The 24234-nt window shown below is 23.0% G+C and overlaps 1 long non-coding RNA gene across 2 annotated transcripts; it reads left to right on the forward strand.

Annotated features, from left to right (window-relative positions):
- The first annotated feature begins 3556 nt into the window (after window positions 1-3556).
- On the forward strand, window positions 3557-13115 carry LOC127114941 (uncharacterized). 2 transcript variants are annotated; one of them, XR_007800627.1, is made up of 2 exons: window positions 3557-3633; window positions 12931-13115. It is a non-coding gene; the product is annotated as an uncharacterized LOC127114941 (long non-coding RNA). The 2 variants fall into 2 exon arrangements; XR_007800626.1 differs by lacking the exon at window positions 3557-3633 and adding an exon at window positions 12668-12752.
- Window positions 13116-24234: the final 11119 nt, after the last annotated feature.

Below are 24234 nucleotides of genomic sequence, written 5' to 3' on the forward strand. Positions count from 1 at the left end.
TTATCTAATGACCTTATATTTTAGCAATAGTTAAAATAAGAAATTCAAATGACATCCGTTGTTTTTGTAAAAATATAATTAAAAGCTAATATTGGTGTTTAAATATAATAAAATCTCATCAAATTATTTTATCAAGTGGTTGGATTATAATAAAATATCTTCAACTTATTTGATCAAATATAGTGAAAATAATATATTTTTAATTAATATATAATTATTTCATTAATAAGTTAGACTGATGTTCTCAATCTCATGTTATTAAACACAATGGAACACAACAAAATATTTTAGGAGACACAATTAATGTATAGATTGAATATTCAAGTTTAATGAAAATAATTTAAATATAAATTGTTAGAGAGTAACTTAATATTTATTACCTAGAAAATACTCCAATTTACATATGTAGTAGATTATTAAATAATTTGTTTTAACTTTCGAGTAGTTTTTATAGGTTATTTTTTACAGATGTGTAGAATTAGAGCAAAACCTATGTGTTGCCAATATTTTTATTAAAATACTACCTAAAAGCCATCTGTAAATATTTTATTTTATTCTGTAACATTGATTATGAAAGATATTTTATGAAATAAAAATATTATCCAGATTATATGATCTGCACTTGAAGAAGAATTATGGGTTCTACAGAAAGTAATTTTAATTTTAAATTTCTTTTAAAAAGAAATCTAGAAAGAGAGTTATATATTTTAAAATCAGAGTTGTGAAAATATTTGACATTATTAATCGTCACTAATAAAAGAGATCTTAATTGAATCTATAAAAGTTGGAGTTTAATAGGATATGTGTATACAATTTGTATGTTTATATGTATCAAAATAATTTTTTTGAACCAAATGTTTAAAAAACAAGATCGAACCGGTCGGTTCAATCGGTTGGTCCGGGAACCAGCGATGAATCTGGTTGGGTCAACCTTTAAAACCGCTAGTGGGTCAAAACGGAAAAAATTGCAAAAACTAGATTGAACCGTCCAAAACCATTCGAACCAAATAACCGAAGTTGTTTTGTTATACCGTCTGGTTCAGAAAAATACATCAAATTGACCATTTTGTTAAAAAACACTTTAAAATTAATATGTCAATATTAAAACTTAACACGCATTCCCCAATCACAAAAAAGAATTACATTTTTTACATCCATACAAACTTCTAAGTTGGTCACATCGTTATAGTTTTTCTTTCAACTACACTTCATCATCATCACGCTGTCTTTTTCAAACATAGTCACGATGTCCTGCATAATGTTAATTTCCGTTTAATTCAATATTGTTTGTTGTTGTCAACTTTAACTTGTTTGCCGTAGTTCAACTCGATTTTTTTTAATTTAATTTAGTTTATTGTATTCTTTATTTTTGGTATTTTATCTTATTTGATTTAGCTATTCTTAGTTATTTGAACTTTATTTTAGTTATTATCTTCTATTATTTTAATTTTGGTTTGAATTAGCTTAAGTTATTTTATTATAACTTTTTAATTTGTTCAAATTATTCTTAAATGAAGATGAAATGAACTGTGCAACTATGTTGTGTTATTATATATGCTATTGACATTGTCGTATTAAGTTTGTAATTTATTTTTGAAATATTTCTTTTATTAAGTTGTGAACCTATGATTATGTGTGACATATCTATGAATATTAGTTTATTTAATAAACAGTTCAACTGTATGTTTAACCGGTTGAATTCATTGAACCTTAAACAGGAATTTCACCGGTTCGATTTTTAAAACATTGATGAACCTATAAAAGTTGGCATTTAATAGGATATGTCACATAAAATTTGTATATTCATATGTATGAAACTAATTTATTTGATCAACAAATTATTTGATAAAATATAATGTACAAAATTTATTTCAAATTAATATATATTAATTTATTCTATAAGTTAGTCTTATGTTCTTATCCTCTTAATATTAAACACAATAACGTTGAAATAAAAGATAAGATTTCTCATTTGAAATATATTGCCATGTAGTTAAAATTTCCAAAATGGCACAACAAGAAGTAATTAAGGAAATACAATTCATTGATAGAAGAAATCGTTAGGTTTGTAAAAAATAATTTTAAAAAATTTTTCATAAATAAAAGAATATTTATTAGTAGACAATACATTACTTTTAACAATAATGGGCTTTATGAGTTTAAGAAAAGTTTTTTATTAAGATAAAAAGTGATTGGATTTTAAACCAATGGTTTAGGCCAAGATATTAGTTTATGGAAAAATAGTAGAAAAAAAAGTTTTCATATATTTTTTTTAATATTTATTAATAAGAATATCAAATGATGGTTTTTTAACTTTGGAGTATATTTTTTCTCTTATTTTATCAATATTCATATAACAGAGAAAAACTTAAGTGTTGCCCAATATTTTTTTATCAAAATAATACTTAAAAGTTAATATTTTTGTTTAAGTTACAGAAAATATAGAAAAATTATTAATCAAATAAGGTAAAAATTATTTATTTGAATTACATATATATATATATTAAGTATATATATATATATATATATATATATATATATATATATTTTATATGTTAAATAGAAGATCACTTTCGTTCTGATAATATCTTACACATTACTATTTAAAAAGCATGACTATTTCTATTTGAAATATGTTTCCATCTATTTAAAATTAACAATAATGATATATAAAAAAAATATCAAATACAATTCCTTTATAGATTGAATCATTAAATTTTATAAAATAAGTTAAATTAGTTGTTAAAAAATAATTAATTAGTTAAATCTTCCAACAGTGTTTGTTAGATTTTTGGACAACTTAAAAAGTTTTGTTTCTAATTTTTACGGTTGGATATGAAAGACGTTGTAACCACATAATATAGAAAATATAAATAATTTTTATAACTATTCACAAAAAAATTATATTTTATTTGTACCATTGGTTGGGGAAGACATTGTAGTCAAAAGATGTAATAAACATATTATATAGACTAAATTCTCTGAATTGTAGATTAATTATGGGATCTAAATAAAGCAATTTGGAAAATAAAATTTGACTCTTAAAACATATTGAGAAATAAAATTATCATGTTTTTTTATTTTGAGTTTCGTAACTGTTTAATATTTGTGACAATTTAATAAATGACTAAAAAATGTTTTACTACTAAAAGAGATGTTATTAAAACATATTAAAGTTGACATTTCAATGGCTTTTTACACAGGAATTTAATAGGTTATGTCGTATAAAACTTGTATATTGACATGGTGTTTAATTCTGAACAATAATATGTCCCCATCATTATTGGGTATTAATAAAAATTTAAATCTATCCCAAAAATAGTTTAATATTTGAGAAGTTATATAAATAAAATAATATTTGGAAATTTTATGTATTATTCATTGGGTCGATTTAAAAAAAGCAAAAAATAAATTAAAAGATAGAATTTTAAAATCGGGATAATATCGTATTTCATAATTAAATTATGTCCTTTGGCTCACTTCTTGAAACTATTGTTCTAACTTAATTCCCAAAGTCCTTATAAATAGGCATTTGCAACATGCTTACTTCAACATTAAAAAACAAAATGGCATCCTACAAGACTCTCATTTTAACCATTTTGATCATTTGCATTGCTTCAGGCATGGTTGCCGGTAATAATCTAATTATAAAACTCAATTTTTATTGCTTCATATTCATTGTTATGTTTTTTATTAAAGCATTTGGATGGTAGGATACTATCGAGTATACTAAAAGGAATATGTTTTTGTTTAAGAAAACACAATCTTATGAACACAATTTTATATATTATTTCTAATGTAATTGAAATGATAGTTTCAGGAGCAAACGGAAAAAAAAAAGAAAATTAGAAAAAAAAGAAAATATTATGCTTCGCATCAAATTTTTGTCCAACTTCACCAGAACAGTGTGACCATTTTTGTAAAGCATCATTGGGCAAACCAAAAGGTGGCTCGTGTTTAGGGGGTGAATGTTGTTGCAATTTGGAAAGTTTGAATATAAAATAAACATTTACGTTGTTTCTTTGAATACATTTATCTACAAACACTCCATCTGAAATTTACATAATTTTTTTGAAGTATCAATAATGTAATTTCATTTCAAATATTTAATTTTATAATTTCTACTTATTAATTGGAATAAAAATTTAATAATTTTCAACACTAAACTTATATTAAATTAATGTATTTACAAATTATTTAATTAATAGTTGTTATGGATTTATAATTATAGTTATAAAAATAATGAAAAATATAACATGAGTAACTTATAAAAATAATCTACCATACATAAACTTCACATGACAAATATTTTATTCCTTTAAAGAAAAAAGTGCGGAATTTGTTTTTATTGAGACTGAGGAAATATAATTAAATTTTTTTTAATGTATGACATTTATTATTATTTTTTTAAATTTATCAAAAACATTGTTATCTAATGACCTTATATTTTAGCAATAGTTAATAATAAGAAATTCAAATGACATCCGTTGTTTTTGTAAAAATAATAATTAAAAGCTAATATTGGTGTTTAAATTATAATAAAATCTCATCAAATTATTTATCAAGTGGTTTGGATTATAATAAAATATCTTCAAATTATTTGATCAAATATAGTGAAAATAATATATTTTTAATTAATATATAATTATTTCATTAATAAGTTAGACTGATGTTCTCAATCTCATGTTATTAAACACAATGGAACAACACAAAATATTTTAGGAGACACAATTAATGTATAGATTGAATTATTCAAGTTTAATGAAAATAATTTAAATATAAATTGTTAGAGAGTAACTTAATATTTATTACCTAGAAAATACTCCAATTTACATATGTAGTAGATTATTAAATAATTTGTTTTAACTTTCGAGTAGTTTTTATAGGTTATTTTTTACAGATGTGTAAGAATTAGAGCAAAACCTATGTGTTGCCAATTTTTTATTAAATACTACCTAAAAGCCATCTGTAAATATTTTTATTTTATTCTGTAACATTGATTATGAAAGATATTTTATGAAATAAAAATATTATCCAGATTATATGATCTGCACTTGAAGAAGAATTATGGGTTCTACAGAAAGTAATTTTAAATTTTAAATTTCTTTTAAAAAGAAATCTAGAAAGAGAGTTATAATATTTTAAAATCAAGAGTTGTGAAAATATTTGACATTATTAATCGTCACTAATAAAAGAGATCTTAATTGAATCTATAAAAGTTGGAGTTTAATAGGATATGTTGTATACAATTTGTATGTTTATATGTATCAAAATAATTTTTTGAACCAAATGTTTAAAAACAAGATCGAACCGGTCGGTTCAATCGGTTGGTCGGGAACCAGCGATGAATCTGGTTGGGTCAACCTTTTAAAACCGCTAGTGGGTCAAAACCGGAATAAAATTGCAAAAACTAGATTGAACCGTCCAAAACCATTCGAACCAAATAACCGAAGTTGGTTTTGTTATACCGTCTGGTTCAGAAAAATACATCAAATTGACCATTTTGTTAAAAAACACTTTAAAAATTAATATGTCAATATTAAAACTTAACACGCATTCCCCAATCACAAAAAAGAATTACATTTTTTACATCCATACAAACTTCTAAGTTTGGTCACATCGTTATAGTTTTTCTTTCAACTACACTCATCATCATCACGCTGTCTTTTTCAAACATAGTCACGATGTCCTGCATAATGTTAATTTCCGTTTAATTCAATATTGTTTGTTGTTGTCAACTTTAACTTGTTTGTCGTAGTTCAACTCGATTTTTTTAATTTAATTTAGTTTATTGTATTCTTTATTTTTGGTATTTTATCTTATTTGATTTAGCTATTCTTAGTTATTTGAACTTTATTTTAGTTATTATCTTCTATTATTTTAATTTTGGTTTGAATTAGCTTAAGTTATTTTATTATAACTTTTTAATTTGTTCAAATTATTCTTAAATGAAGATGAAATGAACTGTGCAACTATGTTGTGTTATTATATATGCTATTGACATTGTCGTATTAAGTTTGTAATTTATTTTTGAAATATTTCTTTTATTAAGTTGTGAACCTATGATTATGTGTGACATATCTATGAATATTAGTTTATTTAATAAACAGTTCAACTGTATGTTTAACCGGTTGAATTCATTGAACCTTAAACCAGGAATTTCACCGGTTCGATTTTTAAAACATTGATGAACCTATAAAAGTTGGCATTTAATAGGATATGTCACATAAAATTTGTATATTCATATGTATGAAACTAATTTATTTGATCAACAAATTATTTGATAAAATATAATGTACAAAATTTATTTCAAATTAATATATATTAATTTATTCTATAAGTTAGTCTTATGTTCTTATCCTCTTAATATTAAACACAATAACGTTGAAATAAAAGATAAGATTTCTCATTTGAAATATATTGCCATGTAGTTAAAATTTCCAAAATGGCACAACAAGAAGTAATTAAGGAAATACAATTCATTGATAGAAGAAATCGTTAGGTTTTGTAAAAAATAATTTAAAAAATTTTTCATAAATAAAAGAATATTTATTAGTAGACAATACATTACTTTTAACAATAATGGGCTTTATGAGTTTAAGAAAGTTTTTTTATTAAGATAAAAAGTGATTGGATTTTAAACCAATGGTTTAGGCCAAGATATTAGTTATGGAAAAATAGTAGAAAAATAAGTTTTATATATTTTTTTTTTAATATTTATTAATAAGAATATCAAATGATGGTTTTTTAACTTTGGAGTATATTTTTTCTCTTTTTATCAATATTCATATAACAGAGAAAAACTTAAGTGTTGCCCAATATTTTTTTATCAAAATAATACTTAAAAGTTAATATTTTTGTTTAAGTTACAGAAAATATAGAAAAATTATTAATCAAATAAGGTAAAATTATTTATTCTGAATACTATATATATATAATATATATATATATATATATATATATTATATATAATATATATAATATATTATATATATATATTTTATATGTAAATAGAAGATCACTTTCGTTCTGATAATATCTTACACATTACTATTTAAAAAGCATGACTATTTTCTATTTGAAAATGTTTCCATCTATTTAAAATTAACAATAATGATATATAAAAAAATATCAAATACAATTCCTTTATAGATTGAATCATTAAATTTTTATAAAATAAGTTAAAATTAGTTGTTAAAAAATAATTAATTAGTTAAATCTTCCAACAGTGTTTTGTTAGATTTTTGGACAACTTAAAAAGTTTTGTTTCTAATTTTTACGGTTGGATATGAAAGACGTTGTAACCACATAATATAGAAAATATAAATAATTTTTTATAACTATTCACAAAAAAAATTATATTTTTATTTGTACCATTGGTTGGGGAAGACATTGTAGTCAAAAGATGTAATAAACATTATATAGACTAAATTCTCTGCATTTGTAGATTAATTATGGGATCTAACTAAAGCAATTTGGAAAATAAAATTTGACTCTTAAAACATATTGAGAAATACTTTACATGTTTTTTTTATTTTGAGTTTCGTAACTGTTTAATATTTGTGACAATTTAATAAATGACTAAAAAATGTTTTACTACTAAAAGAGATGTTATTAAAACATATTAAAGTTGACATTTCAATGGCTTTTTTACACAGGAATTTAATAGGTTATGTCGTATAAAACTTGTATATTGACATGGTGTTTAATTCTGAACAATAATATGTCCCCATCATTATTGGGTATTAATAAAAATTTAAATCTATCCCAAAAATAGTTTAATATTTGAGAAGTTATATAAATAAAATAATATTTGGAAATTTTATGTATTATTCATTGGGTCGATTTAAAAAAACAAAAAAATAAATTAAAAGATAGAATTTTTAAAATCGGGATAATATCGTATTTCATAATTAAATTATGTCCTTTGGCTCACTTCTTGAAACTATTGTTCTAACTTAATTCCCAAAGTCCTTATAAAGCGGTATGGTTTACTGCCAATATCGACCGTGGAGCTATTACGCCCGCCAGTCCCTGTCGTAGCCCCGGTCCGGCGCCCTCAGGCACAGGGCGCGAACGCACGGAATCAGATGCGCTTCTCCTATGCGCAGGGGGGGTGGGGGTTGTGCGGGGGGCGTGGTTGTGTGGGTGAGATGTAGGCATTTGCAACATGCTTACTTCAACAAAAAACAAAATGGCATCCTACAAGACTCTCATTTTAAAACCATTTTGATCATTTGCATTGCTTCAGGCATGGTTGCCGGTAATAATCTAATTATAAAACTCAATTTTTATTGCTTCATATTCATTGTTATGTTTTTATTAAAGCATTTGGATGGTAGGATACTATCGAGTATACTAAAAGGAATATGTTTTTGTTTAAGAAAACACAATCTTATGAACACAATTTTATATATTATTTCTAATGTAATTGAAATGATAGTTTCAGGAGCAAACGGAAAATTATGCTTCGCATCAAATTTTTGTCCAACTCACCAGAACAGTGTGACCATTTTTGTAAAGCATCATTGGGCAAACCAAAAGGTGGCTCGTGTTTAGGGGTGAATGTTGTTGCAATTTGGAAAGTTTGAATATAAAATAAACATTTACGTTGTTTCTTTGAATACATTTATCTACAAACACTCCATCTGAAATTTACATAATTTTTTTGAAGTATCAATAATGTAATTTCATTTCAAAATATTAATTTTATAATTTCTACTTATTAATTGGAATAAAAATTTAATAATTTTCAACACTAAACTTATATTAAATTAATGTATTTACAAATTATTTAATTAATAGTTGTTATGGATTTTATAATTATAGTTATAAAAATAATGAAAAATATAACATGAGTAACTTATAAAAATAATCTACCATACATAAACTTCACATGACAAAATATTTATATTCCTTTAAAGAAAAAAGTGCGGAATTTTGTTTTTAGAGTGAGGAAATATAATTAAATTTTTTTTAATGTATGACATTTATTATTATTTTTTTAAATTTATCAAAAACTATTGTTATCTAATGACCTTATTTTAGCAATAGTTAATAATAAGAAATTCAAATGACATCCGTTGTTTTGTAAAAATAATAATTAAAAGCTAATATTGGTGTTTAAATTATAATAAAATCTCATCAAATTATTTTATCAAGTGGTTTGGATTATAATAAAATATCTTCAAATTATTTGATCAAATATAGTGAAAATAATATATTTTTAATTTATATAATTATTTCATTAATAAGTTAGACTGATGTTCTCAATCTCATGTTATTAAAACACAATGGAACAACACAAAATATTTTAGGAGACACAATTAATGTATAGATTGAATTATTCAAGTTTAATGAAAATAATTTAAATATAAATTGTTAGAGAGTAACTTAATATTTATTACCTAGAAAATACTCCAATTTACATATGTAGTAGATTATTAAATAATTTGTTTTAACTTTCGAGTAGTTTTATAGGTTATTTTTACAGATGTGTAAGAATTAGAGCAAAACCTATGTGTTGCCAATATTTTTATTAAAATACTACCTAAAAGCCATCTGTAAATATTTTATTTTATTCTGTAACATTGATTATGAAAGATATTTTATGAATAAAAATATTATCCAGATTATATGATCTGCACTTGAAGAAGAATTATGGGTTCTACAGAAAGTAATTTTAAATTTTAAATTTCTTTTAAAGAAATCTAGAAAGAGAGTTATAATATTTTAAAATCAAGAGTTGTGAAAATATTTGACATTATTAATCGTCACTAATAAAAGAGATCTTAATTGAATCTATAAAAGTTGGAGTTTAATAGGATATGTTGTATACAATTTGTATGTTTATATGTATCAAAATAATTTTTTGAACCAAATGTTTTAAAAACAAGATCGAACCGGTCGGTTCAATCGGTTGGTCCGGGAACCAGCGATGAATCTGGTTGGGTCAACCTTTTAAAACCGCTAGTGGGTCAAAACCGGAATAAAATTGCAAAAACTAGATTGAACGTCCAAAACCATTCGAACCAAATAACCGAAGTTGGTTTTGTTATACCGTCTGGTTCAGAAAAATACATCAAATTGACCATTTTGTTAAAAAAACACTTTAAAATTAATATGTCAATATTAAAACTTAACACGCATTCCCCAATCACAAAAAAGAATTACATTTTTTACATCCATACAAACTTCTAAGTTTGGTCACATCGTTATAGTTTTTCTTTCAACTACACTTCATTCATCACGCTGTCTTTTTCAAACATAGTCACGATGTCCTGCATAATGTTAATTTCCGTTTAATTCAATATTGTTTGTTGTTGTCAACTTTAACTTGTTTGCCGTAGTTCAACTCGATTTTTTTAATTTAATTTAGTTTATTGTATTCTTTATTTTTGGTATTTTATCTTATTTGATTTAGCTATTCTTAGTTATTTGAACTTTATTTTAGTTATTATCTTCTATTATTTTAATTTTGGTTTGAATTAGCTTAAGTTATTTTATTATAACTTTTTAATTTGTTCAAATTATTCTTAAATGAAGATGAAATGAACTGTGCAACTATGTTGTGTTATTATATGCTATTGACATTGTCGTATTAAGTTTGTAATTTATTTTTGAAATATTTCTTTTATTAAGTTGTGAACCTATGATTATGTGTGACATATCTATGAATATTAGGCGGGTTGGGATTTATTGCGGACCGAAAAGACCCGAATAGTCATTTATTTAATAAACAGTTCAACTGTATGTTTAACCGGTTGAATTCATTGAACCTTAAACCAGGAATTTCACCGGTTCGATTTTTAAAACATTGATGAACCTATAAAAGTTGGCATTTAATAGGATATGTCACATAAAATTTGTATATTCATATGTATGAAACTAATTTATTTGATCAACAAATTATTTGATAAAATATAATGTACAAAATTATTTCAAATTAATATATATTAATTTATTCTATAAGTTAGTCTTATGTTCTTATCCTCTTAATATTAAACACAATAACGTTGAAAATTTGTGAAAAATCTTTAATGAATTGAATGGTGTGAAGTGTGAAATAAAAGATAAGATTTCTCATTTGAAATATATTGCCATGTAGTTAAAATTTCCAAAATGGCACAACAAGAAGTAATTAAGGAAATACAATTCATTGATAGAAGAAATCGTTAGGTTTTGTAAAAAATAATTTTAAAAATATTTTCATAAATAAAAGAATATTATTAGTAGACAATACATTACTTTTAACAATAATGGGCTTTATGAGTTTAAGAAAAGTTTTTTTATTAAGATAAAAAGTGATTGGATTTTAAACCAATGGTTTAGGCCAAGATATTAGTTTATGGAAAAATAGTAGAAAAATAAGTTTCATATATTTTTTTTTTAATATTTATTAATAAGAATATCAAATGATGGTTTTTTAACTTTGGAGTATATTTTTCTCTTATTTATCAATATTCATATAACAGAGAAAACTTAAGTGTTGCCCAATATTTTTTATCAAAATATACTTAAAAGTTAATATTTTGTTTAAGTTACAGAAATATAGAAAAATATTAATCAAATAAGGTAAAATTATTTATGAATTACTATATATATATATATATATATATATATATATATATAATATATATAATATATATTATATATTAATTATTTTATATGTTAATAGAAGATCACTTTCGTTCTGATAATATCTTACACATTACTATTAAAAAGCATGACTATTTTCTATTTGAAATATGTTTCCATCTATTTAAAATTAACAATAATGATATATAAAAAAAATATCAAATACAATTCCTTTATAGATTGAATCATTAAATTTTTATAAAATAAGTTAAAATTAGTTGTTAAAAAATAATTAATTAGTTAAATCTTCCAACAGTGTTTTGTTAGATTTTTGGACAACTTAAAAAGTTTTGTTTCTAATTTTTACGGTTGGATATGAAAGACGTTGTAACCACATAATATAGAAAATATAATAATTTTTATAACTATTCACAAAAAAATTATATTTTTTTTGTACCATTGGTTGGGGAAGACATTGTAGTCAAAAGATGTAATAAACATATTATATAGACTAAATTCTCTGCATTTGTAGATTAATTATGGGATCTAAATAAAGCAATTTGGAAAATAAAATTGACTCTTAAAACATATTGAGAAATAAAATTATCATGTTTTTTATTTTGAGTTTCGTAACTGTTTAATATTTGTGACAATTTAATAAATGACTAAAAAATGTTTTACTACTAAAGAGATGTTATTAAAACATATTAAAGTTGACATTTCAATGGCTTTTTTACACAGGAATTTAATAGGTTATGTCGTATAAAACTTGTATATTGACATGGTGTTTAATTCTGAACAATAATATGTCCCCATCATTATTGGGTATTAATAAAAATTTAAATCTATCCCAAAAATAGTTTAATATTTGAGAAGTTATATAAATAAAATAATATTTGGAAATTTTATGTATTATTCATTGGGTCGATTTAAAAAAAAGCAAAAAAAATAAATTAAAAGATAGAATTTTTAAAATCGGGATAATATCGTATTTCATAATTAAATTATGTCCTTTGGCTCACTTCTTGAAACTATTGTTCTAACTTAATTCCCAAAGTCCTTATAAATAGGCATTTGCAACATGCTTACTTCAACATTAAAAAACAAAATGGCATCCTACAAGACTCTCATTTTAACCATTTTGATCATTTGCATTGCTTCAGGCATGGTTGCCGGTAATAATCTAATTATAAAACTCAATTTTTATTGCTTCATATTCATTGTTATGTTTTTATTAAAGCATTTGGATGGTAGGATACTATCGAGTATACTAAAAGGAATATGTTTTGTTTAAGAAAACACAATCTTATGAACACAATTTATATATTATTTCTAATGTAATTGAAATGATAGTTTCAGGAGCAAACGGAAAATTATGCTTCGCATCAAATTTTTGTCCAACTTCACCAGAACAGTGTGACCATTTTTGTAAAGCATCATTGGGCAAACCAAAAGGTGGCTCGTGTTTAGGGGGTGAATGTTGTTGCAATTTGGAAAGTTTGAATATAAAATAAACATTTACGTTGTTTCTTTGAATACATTTATCTACAAACACTCCATCTGAAATTTACATAATTTTTTTTGAAGTATCAATAATGTAATTTCATTTCAAATATTTAATTTTATAATTTCTACTTATTAATTGGAATAAAAATTTAATAATTTTCAACACTAAACTTATATTAAATTAATGTATTTACAAATTATTTAATTAATAGTTGTTATGGATTTTATAATTATAGTTATAAAAATAATGAAAAATATAACATGAGTAACTTATAAAAATAATCTACCATACATAAACTTCACATGACAATATATTTATATTCCTTTAAAGAAAAAAGTGCGGAATTTTGTTTTTATTGAGACTGAGGAAATATAATTAAATTTTTTTAATGTATGACATTATTATTTTTTTTTAAATTTATCAAAAACATTGTTATCTAATGACCTTATATTTAGCAATAGTTAATAATAAGAAATTCAAATGACATCCGTTGTTTTTGTAAAAATAATAATTAAAAGCTAATATTGGTGTTTAAATTATAATAAAATCTCATCAAATTATTTATCAAGTGGTTTGGATTATAATAAAATATCTTCAAATTATTTGATCAAATATAGTGAAAATAATATATTTTTAAAATATAATTATTTCATTAATAAGTTAGACTGATGTTCTCAATCTCATGTTATTAAACACAATGGAACAACACAAAATATTTTAGGAGACACAATTAATGTATAGATTGAATTATTCAAGTTTAATGAAAATAATTTAAATATAAATTGTTAGAGAGTAACTTAATATTTATTACCTAGAAAATACTCCAATTTACATATGTAGTAGATTATTAAATAATTTGTTTTAACTTTCGAGTAGTTTTTATAGGTTATTTTTTACAGATGTGTAAGAATTAGAGCAAAACCTATGTGTTGCCAATATTTTTATTAAAATACTACCTAAAAGCCATCTGTAAATATTTTTATTTTATTCTGTAACATTGATTATGAAAGATATTTTATGAAATAAAAATATTATCCAGATTATATGATCTGCACTTGAAGAAGAATTATGGGTTCTACAGAAAGTAATTTTAAATTTTAAATTTCTTTTAAAAAGAAATCTAGAAAGAGAGTTATAATATTTTAAAATCAAGAGTTGTGAAAATATTTGACATTATTAATCGTCACTAATAAAAGAGATCTTAATTGAATCTATAAAAGTTGGAGTTTAATAGGATATGTTGTATACAATTTGTATGTTTATATGTATCAAAATAATTTTTTTGAACCAAATGTTTTAAAAACAAGATCGAACCGGTCGGTTCAATCGGTTGGTCCGGGAACCAGCGATGAATCTGGTTGGGTCAACCTTTTAAAACCGCTAGTGGGTCAAAACCGGAATAAAATTGCAAAAACTAGATTGAACCGTCCAAAACCATTCGAACCAAATAACCGAAGTTGGTTTTGTTATACCGTCTGGTTCAGAAAAATACATCAAATTGACCATTTTGTTAAAAAACACTTTAAAAATTAATATGTCAATATTAAAACTTAACACGCATTCCCCAATCACAAAAAAGAATTACATTTTTTTACATCCATACAAACTTCTAAGTTTGGTCACATCGTTATAGTTTTTCTTTCAACTACACTCATCATCATCACGCTGTCTTTTTCAAACATAGTCACGATGTCCTGCATAACGTTAATTTCCGTTTAATTCAATATTGTTTGTTGTTGTCAACTTTAACTTGTTTGTCGTAGTTCAACTCGATTTTTTTTAATTTAAATAGTTTATTGTATTCTTTATTTTTGGTATTTTATCTTATTTGATTTAGCTATTCTTATTTATTTGAACTTTATTTTAGTTATTATCTTCTATTATTTTAATTTTGGTTTGAATTAGCTTAAGTTATTTTATTATAACTTTTTAATTTGTTCAAATTATTCTTAAATGAAGATGAAATGAACTGTGCAACTATGTTGTGTTATTATATATGCTATTGACATTGTCGTATTAAGTTTGTAATTTATTTTTGAAATATTTCTTTTATTAAGTTGTGAACCTATGATTATGTGTGACATATCTATGAATATTAGTTTATTTAATAAACAGTTCAACTGTATGTTTAACCGGTTGAATTCATTGAACCTTAAACCAGGAATTTCACCGGTTCGATTTTTAAAACATTGATGAACCTATAAAAGTTGGCATTTAATAGGATATGTCACATAAAATTTGTATATTCATATGTATGAAACTAATTTATTTGATCAACAATATATTTGATAAAATATAATGTACAAAATTTATTTCAAATTAATATATATTAATTTATTCTATAAGTTAGTCTTATGTTCTTATCCTCTTAATATTAAACACAATAACGTTGAAATAAAAGATAAGATTTCTCATTTGAAATATATTGCCATGTAGTTAAAATTTCCAAAATGGCACAACAAGAAGTAATTAAGGAAATACAATTCATTGATAGAAGAAATCGTTAGGTTTTGTAAAAAATAATTTTAAAAATATTTTTCATAAATAAAAGAATATTTATTAGTAGACAATACATTACTTTTAACAATAATGGGCTTTATGAGTTAAGAAAAGTTTTTTTATTAAGATAAAAAGTGATTGGATTTTAAACCAATGGTTTAGGCCAAGATATTAGTTTATGGAAAAATAGTAGAAAAATAAGTTTTAATATATTTTTTTAATATTTATTAATAAGAATATCAAATGATGGTTTTTTAACTTTGGAGTATATTTTTTCTCTTATTTTATCAATATTCATATAACAGAGAAAAACTTAAGTGTTGCCCAATATTTTTTATCAAAATAATACTTAAAAGTTAATATTTTTGTTTAAGTTACAGAAAATATAGAAAAATTATTAATCAAATAAGGTAAAAATTATTATTCTGAATACTATATATATATATATATATATTATATATATATATATATTATATATATATATATATATATAATATTTATATGTTAAATAGAAGATCACTTTCGTTCTGATAATATCTTACACATTACTATTTAAAAAGCATGACTATTTTCTATTTGAAATATGTTTCCATCTATTTAAAATTAACAATAATGATATATAAAAAAAAATATCAAATACAATTCCTTTATAGATTGAATCATTAAATTTTTATAAAATAAGTTAAAATTAGTTGTTAAAAAATAATTAATTAGTTAAATCTTCCAACAGTGTTTTGTTAGATTTTTGGACAACTTAAAAAGTTTGTTTCTAATTTTTACGGTTGGATATGAAAGACGTTGTAACCACATAATATAGAAAATATAAATAATTTTTATAACTATTCACAAAAAAATTATATTTTTATTTGTACCATTGGTGGGGAAGACATTGTAGTCAAAAGATGTAATAAACATTATATAGACTAAATTCTCTGCATTTGTAGATTAATTATGGGATCTAAATAAAGCAATTTGGAAAATAAAATTTGACTCTTAAAACATATTGAGAAATAAAATTATCATGTTTTTTTATTTTGAGTTTCGTAACTGTTTAATATTTGTGACAATTTAATAAATGACTAAAAAATGTTTTACTACTAAAAGAGATGTTATTAAAACATATTAAAGTTGACATTTCAATGGCTTTTTTACACAGGAATTTAATAGGTTATGTCGTATAAAACTTGTATATTGACATGGTGTTTAATTCTGAACAATAATATGTCCCCATCATTATTGGGTATTAATAAAAATTTAAATCTATCCCAAAAATAGTTTAATATTTGAGAAGTTATATAAATAAAATAATATTTGGAAATTTTATGTATTATTCATTGGGTCGATTTAAAAAAAGCAAAAAAATAAATTAAAAGATAGAATTTTTAAAATCGGGATAATATCGTATTTCATAATTAAATTATGTCCTTTGGCTCACTTCTTGAAACTATTGTTCTAACTTAATTCCCAAAGTCCTTATAAATAGGCATTTGCAACATGCTTACTTCAACATTAAAAACAAAATGGCATCCTACAAGACTCTCATTTTAACCATTTTGATCATTTGCATTGCTTCAGGCATGGTTGCCGGTAATAATCTAATTATAAAACTCAATTTTTATTGCTTCATATTCATTGTTATGTTTTTTATTAAAGCATTTGGATGGTAGGATACTATCGAGTATACTAAAAGGAATATGTTTTTGTTTAAGAAAACACAATCTTATGAACACAATTTTATATATTATTTCTAATGTAATTGAAATGATAGTTTCAGGAGCAAACGGAAAATTATGCTTCGCATCAAATTTTTGTCCAACTTCACCAGAACAGTGTGACCATTTTTGTAAAGCATCATTGGGCAAACCAAAAGGTGGCTCGTGTTTAGGGGGTGAATGTTGTTGCAATTTGGAAAGTTTGAATATAAAATAAACATTTCGTTGTTTCTTTGAATACATTTATCTACAAACACTCCATCTGAAATTTACATAATTTTTTTTGAAGTATCAATAATGTAATTTCATTTCAAATATTTAATTTTATAATTTCTACTTATTAATTGGAATAAAAATTTAATAATTTTCAACACTAAACTTATATTAAATTAATGTATTTACAAATTATTTAATTAATAGTTGTTATGGATTTTATAATTATAGTTATAAAAATAATGAAAAATATAACATGAGTAACTTATAAAAATAATCTACCATACAAAAAATTCACATGACAATATTTATATTCCTTTAAAGAAAAAAGTGCGGAATTTTGTTTTTATTGAGACTGAGGAAATATAATTAAATTTTTTTTAATGTATGACATTTATTTATTTTTTTAAATTTATCAAAAACATTGTTATCTAATGACCTTATATTTTAGCAATAGTTAATAATAAGAAATTCAAATGACATCCGTTGTTTTTGTAAAAATAATAATTAAAAGCTAATATTGGTGTTTAAATTATAATAAAATCTCATCAAATTATTTTATCAAGTGGTTTGGATTATAATAAAATATCTTCAAATTATTTGATCAAATATAGTGAAAATAATATATTTTTAATTAATATATAATTATTTCATTAATAAGTTAGACTGATGTTCTCAATCTCATGTTATTAAACACAATGGAACAACACAAAATATTTTAGGAGACACAATTAATGTATAGATTGAATTATTCAAGTTTAATGAAAATAATTTAAATATAAATTGTTAGAGAGTAACTTAATATTTATTACCTAGAAAATACTCCAATTTACATATGTAGTAGATTATTAAATAATTTGTTTTAACTTTCGAGTAGTTTTTATAGGTTATTTTTTACAGATGTGTAGAATTAGAGCAAAACCTATGTGTTGCCAATATTTTTATTAAAATACTACCTAAAAGCCATCTGTAAATATTTTTATTTTATTCTGTAACATTGATTATGAAAGATATTTATGAAATAAAAATATTATCCAGATTATATGATCTGCACTTCAGGAGCGGTAGCGTCCGATACTGACAGATAGGTGAGGAAGAAGAATTATGGGTTCTACAGAAAGTAATTTTAAATTTTAAATTTCTTTTAAAAGAAATCTAGAAAGAGAGTTATAATATTTTAAAATCAAGAGTTGTGAAAATATTTGACATTATTAATCGTCACTAATAAAAGAGATCTTAATTGAATCTATAAAAGTTGAGTTTAATAGGATATGTTGTATACAATTTGTATGTTTATATGTATCAAAAAATTTTTTTGAACCAAATGTTTTAAAAACAAGATCGAAACGGTCGGTTCAATCGGTTGGTCCGGGAACCAGCGATGAATCTGGTTGGGTCAACCTTTTAAAACCGCTAGTGGGTCAAAACCGGAATAAAATTGCAAAAACTAGATTGAACAGTCCAAAACCATTCGAACCAAATAACCGAAGTTGGTTTTGTTATACCGTCTGGTTCAGAAAAATACATCAAATTGACCATTTTGTTAAAAAAACACTTTAAAAATTAATATGTCAATATTAAAACTTAACACGCATTCCCCAATCACAAAAAGAATTACATTTTTTACATCCATACAAACTTCTAAGTTTGGTCACATCGTTATAGTTTTTCTTTCAACTACACTCCATCATCATCACGCTGTCTTTTTCAAACATAGTCACGATGTCCTGCATAATGTTAATTTCCGTTTAATTCAATATTTTGTTGTTGTCAACTTTAACTTGTTTGTCGTAGTTCAACTCGATTTTTTTAATTTAATTTAGTTTATTGTATTCTTTATTTTTGGTATTTTATCTTATTTGATTTAGCTATTCTTAGTTATTTGAACTTTATTTTAGTTATTTCTTCTATTATTTTAATTTTGGTTTGAATTAGCTTAAGTTATTTTATTATAACTTTTTAATTTGTTCAAATTATTCTTAAATGAAGATGAAATGAACTGTGCAACTATGTTGTGTTATTATATATGCTATTGACATTGTCGTATTAAGTTTGTAATTTATTTTTGAAATATTTCTTTTATTAAGTTGTGAACCTATGATTATGTGTGACATATCTATGAATATTAGTTTATTTAATAAACAGTTCAACTGTATGTTTAACCGGTTGAATTCATTGAACCTTAAACCAGGAATTTCACCGGTTCGATTTTTAAAACATTGATGAACCTATAAAAGTTGGCATTTAATAGGATATGTCACATAAATTTGTATATTCATATGTATGAAACTAATTTATTTGATCAACAAATTATTTGATAAAATATAATGTACAAAATTTATTTCAAATTAATATATATTAATTTATTCTATAAGTTAGTCTTATGTTCTTATCCTCTTAATATTAAACACAATAACGTTGAAATAAAAGAAGATTTCTCATTTGAAATATATTGCCATGTAGTTAAAATTTCCAAAATGGCACAACAAGAAGTAATTAAGGAAATACAATTCATTGATAGAAGAAATCGTTAGGTTTTGTAAAAAATAATTTAAAAATATTTTTCATAAATAAAAGAATATTTATTAGTAGACAATACATTACTTTTAACAATCATGGGCTTTATGAGTTTAAGAAAAGTTTTTTATTAAGAACAAAGTGATTGGATTTTAAACCAATGGTTTAGGCCAAGATATTACATTATGGAAAAATAGTAGAAAAATAAGTTTTATATATTTTTTAATATTTATATAAAGATTATCAAATGATGGTTTTTTAACTTTGGAGTATATTTTTTCTCTTATTTTATCAATATTCATATAACAGAGAAAAACTTAAGTGTTGCCCAATATTTTTGTATCAAAATAATACTTAAAAGTTAATATTTTTGTTTAAGTTACAGAAAATATAGAAAAATTATTAATCAAATAAGGTAAATATTATTTATTCTGAATACTATAATATATATATATATATATATATATATATATATATATATATATATATATATATATATATTGTTTATTTATTTTATATGTTAAATAGAAGATCACTTTCGTTCTGATAATATCTTACACATTACTATTTAAAAAGCATGACTATTTTCTATTTGAAATATGTTTCCATCTATTTAAAATTAACAATAATGATATATAAAAAAAATATCAAATACAATTCCTTTATAGATTGAATCATTAAATTTTTATAAAATAAGTTAAAATTAGTTGTTAAAAAATAATTAATTAGTTAAATCTTCCAACAGTGTTTTGTTAGATTTTTGGACAACTTAAAAAGTTTTGTTTCTAATTTTACGGTTGGATATGAAAGACGTTGTAACCACATAATATAGAAAATATAAATAATTTTATAACTATTCACAAAAAATTATATTTTTATTTGTACCATTGGTTGGGGAAGACATTGTAGCCAAAAGATGTAATAAACATATTATATAGACTAAATTCCCTGCATTTGTAGATTAATTATGGGATCTAAATAAAGCAATTTGGAAAATAAAATTTGACTCTTAAAACATATTGAGAAATAAAATTATCATGTTTTTTATTTTGAGTTTCGTAACTGTTTAATATTTGTGACAATTTAATAAATGACTAAAAAATGTTTTACTACTAAAAGAGATGTTATTAAAACATATTAAAGTTGACATTTCAATGGCTTTTTTACACAGGAATTTAATAGGTTATGTCGTATAAAACTTGTATATTGACATGGTGTTTAATTCTGAACAATAATATGTCCCCATCATTATTGGGTATTAATAAAAATTTAAATCTATCCCAAAAATAGTTTAATATTTGAGAAGTTATATAAATAAAATAATATTTGGAAATTTTATGTATTATTCATTGGGTCGATTTAAAAAAAGCATAAAATAAATTAAAAGATAGAATTTTTAAAATCGGGATAATATCGTATTTCATAATTAAATTATGTCCTTTGGCTCACTTCTTGAAACTATTGTTCTAACTTAATTCCCAAAGTCCTTATAAATAGGCATTTGCAACATGCTTACTTCAACATTAAAAAACAAAATGGCATCCTACAAGACTCTCATTTTAACCATTTTGATCATTTGCATTGCTTCAGGCATGGTTGCCGGTAATAATCTAATTATAAAACTCAATTTTTATTGCTTCATATTCATTGTTATGTTTTTTATTAAAGCATTTGGATGGTAGGATACTATCGAGTATACTAAAAGGAATATGTTTTTGTTTAAGAAAACACAATCTTATGAACACAATTTTATATATTATTTCTAATGTAATTGAAATGATAGTTTCAGGAGCAAACGGAAAATTATGCTTCGCATCAAATTTTTGTCCAACTTCACCAGAACAGTGTGACCATTTTTGTAAAGCATCATTGGGCAAACCAAAAGGTGGCTCGTGTTTAGGGGGTGAATGTTGTTGCAATTTGGAAAGTTTGAATATAAAATAAACATTTTCGTTGTTTCTTTGAATACATTTATCTACAAACACTCCATCTGAAATTTACATAATTTTTTTTGAAGTATCAATAATGTAATTTCATTTCAAAAACTTTAATTTTATAATTTCTACTTATTAATTGGAATAAAAATTTAATAATTTTCAACACTAAACTTATATTAAATTAATGTATTTACAAATTATTTAATTAATAGTTGTTATGGATTTTATAATTATAGTTATAAAAATAATGAAAAATATAACATGAGTAACTTATAAAAATAATCTACCATACATAAACTTCACATGACAAAATATTTATATTCCTTTAAAGAAAAAAGTGCGGATTTTGTTTTTATTGAGACTGAGGAAATATAATTAAATTTTTTTTAATGTATGACATTTTTTTTTTTAAATTTATCAAAAACATTGTTATCTAATGACCGTATATTTTAGCAATAGTTAATAATAAGAAATTCAAATGACATCCGTTGTTTTTGTAAAAATAATAATTAAAAGCTAATATTGGTGTTTAAATTATAATAAAATCTCATCAAATTATTTTATCAAGTGGTTTGGATTATAATAAAATATCTTCAATTATTTGATCAAATATAGTGAAAATAATATATTTTTAATTAATATATAATTATTTCATTAATAAGTTAGACTGATGTTCTCAATCTCATGTTATTAAACACAATGGAACAACACAAAATATTTTAGGAGACACAATTAATGTATAGATTGAATTATTCAAGTTTAATGAAAATAATTAAATATAAATTGTTAGAGAGTAACTTAATATTTATTACCTAGAAAATACTCCAATTTACATATGTAGTAGATTATTAAATAATTTGTTTTAACTTTCGAGTAGTTTTTATAGGTTATTTTTTACAGATGTGTAGAATTAGAGCAAAACCTATGTGTTGCCAATATTTTTATTAAAATACTACTAAAAGCCATCTGTAAATATTTTTATTTTATTCTGTAACATTGATTATGAAAGATATTTTATGAAATAAAAATATTATCCAGATTATATGATCTGCACTTGAAGAAGAATTATGGGTTCTACAGAAAGTAATTTTAAATTTTAAATTTCTTTTAAAAAGAAATCTAGAAAGAGAGTTATAATATTTAAAATCAAGAGTTGTGAAAATATTTGACATTATTAATCGTCACTAATAAAAGAGATCTTAATTGAATCTATAAAAGTTGAGTTTAATAGGATATGTTGTATACAATTTGTATGTTTATATGTATCAAAATATTTTTTTGAACCAAATGTTTTAAAAACAAGATCGAACCGGTCGGTTCAATCGGTTGGTCCGGGAACCAGCGATGAATCTGGTTGGGTCAACCTTTTAAAACCGCTAGTGGGTCAAAACCGGAATAAAATTGCAAAAACTAGATTGAACAGTCCAAAACCATTCGAACCAAATAACCGAAGTTGGTTTTGTTATACCGTCTGGTTCAAAAATACATCAAATTGACCATTTTGTTAAAAAAACACTTTAAAATTAATATGTCAATATTAAAACTTAACACGCATTCCCCAATCACAAAAAAATTACATTTTTTACATCCATACAAACTTCTAAGTTTGGTCACATCGTTATAGTTTTTTCTTTCAACTACACTCCATCATCATCACGCTGTCTTTTTCAAACATAGTCACGATGTCCTGCATAATGTTAATTTCCGTTTAATTCAATATTGTGTTGTTGTCAACTTTAACTTGTTTGTCGTAGTTCAACTCGATTTTTTTAATTTAATTTAGTTTATTGTATTCTTTATTTTGGTATTTTATCTTATTTGATTTAGCTATTCTTAGTTATTTGACTTTATTTTAGTTATTATCTTCTATTATTTTAATTTTGGTTTGAATTAGCTTAAGTTATTTTATTATAACTTTTTAATTTGTTCAAATTATTCTTAAATGAAGATGAAATGAACTGTGCAACTATGTTGTGTTATTATATATGCTATTGACACTGTCGTATTAAGTTTGTAATTTATTTTTGAAATATTTCTTTTATTAAGTTGTGAACCTATGATTATGTGTGACATATCTATGAATATTAGTTTATTTAATAAACAGTTCAACTGTATGTTTAACCGGTTGAATTCATTGAACCTTAAACCAGGAATTTCACCGGTTCGATTTTTAAAACATTGATGAACCTATAAAAGTTGGCATTTAATAGGATATGTCACATAAAATTTGTATATTCATATGTATGAAACTAATTTATTTGATCAACAAATT

The sequence above is a fragment of the Lathyrus oleraceus genome, unplaced genomic scaffold, assembly GCF_024323335.1.
Source record: "Lathyrus oleraceus cultivar Zhongwan6 unplaced genomic scaffold, CAAS_Psat_ZW6_1.0 chrUn0749, whole genome shotgun sequence".
In the NCBI taxonomy this organism is placed as follows: domain Eukaryota; kingdom Viridiplantae; phylum Streptophyta; class Magnoliopsida; order Fabales; family Fabaceae; genus Lathyrus; species Lathyrus oleraceus.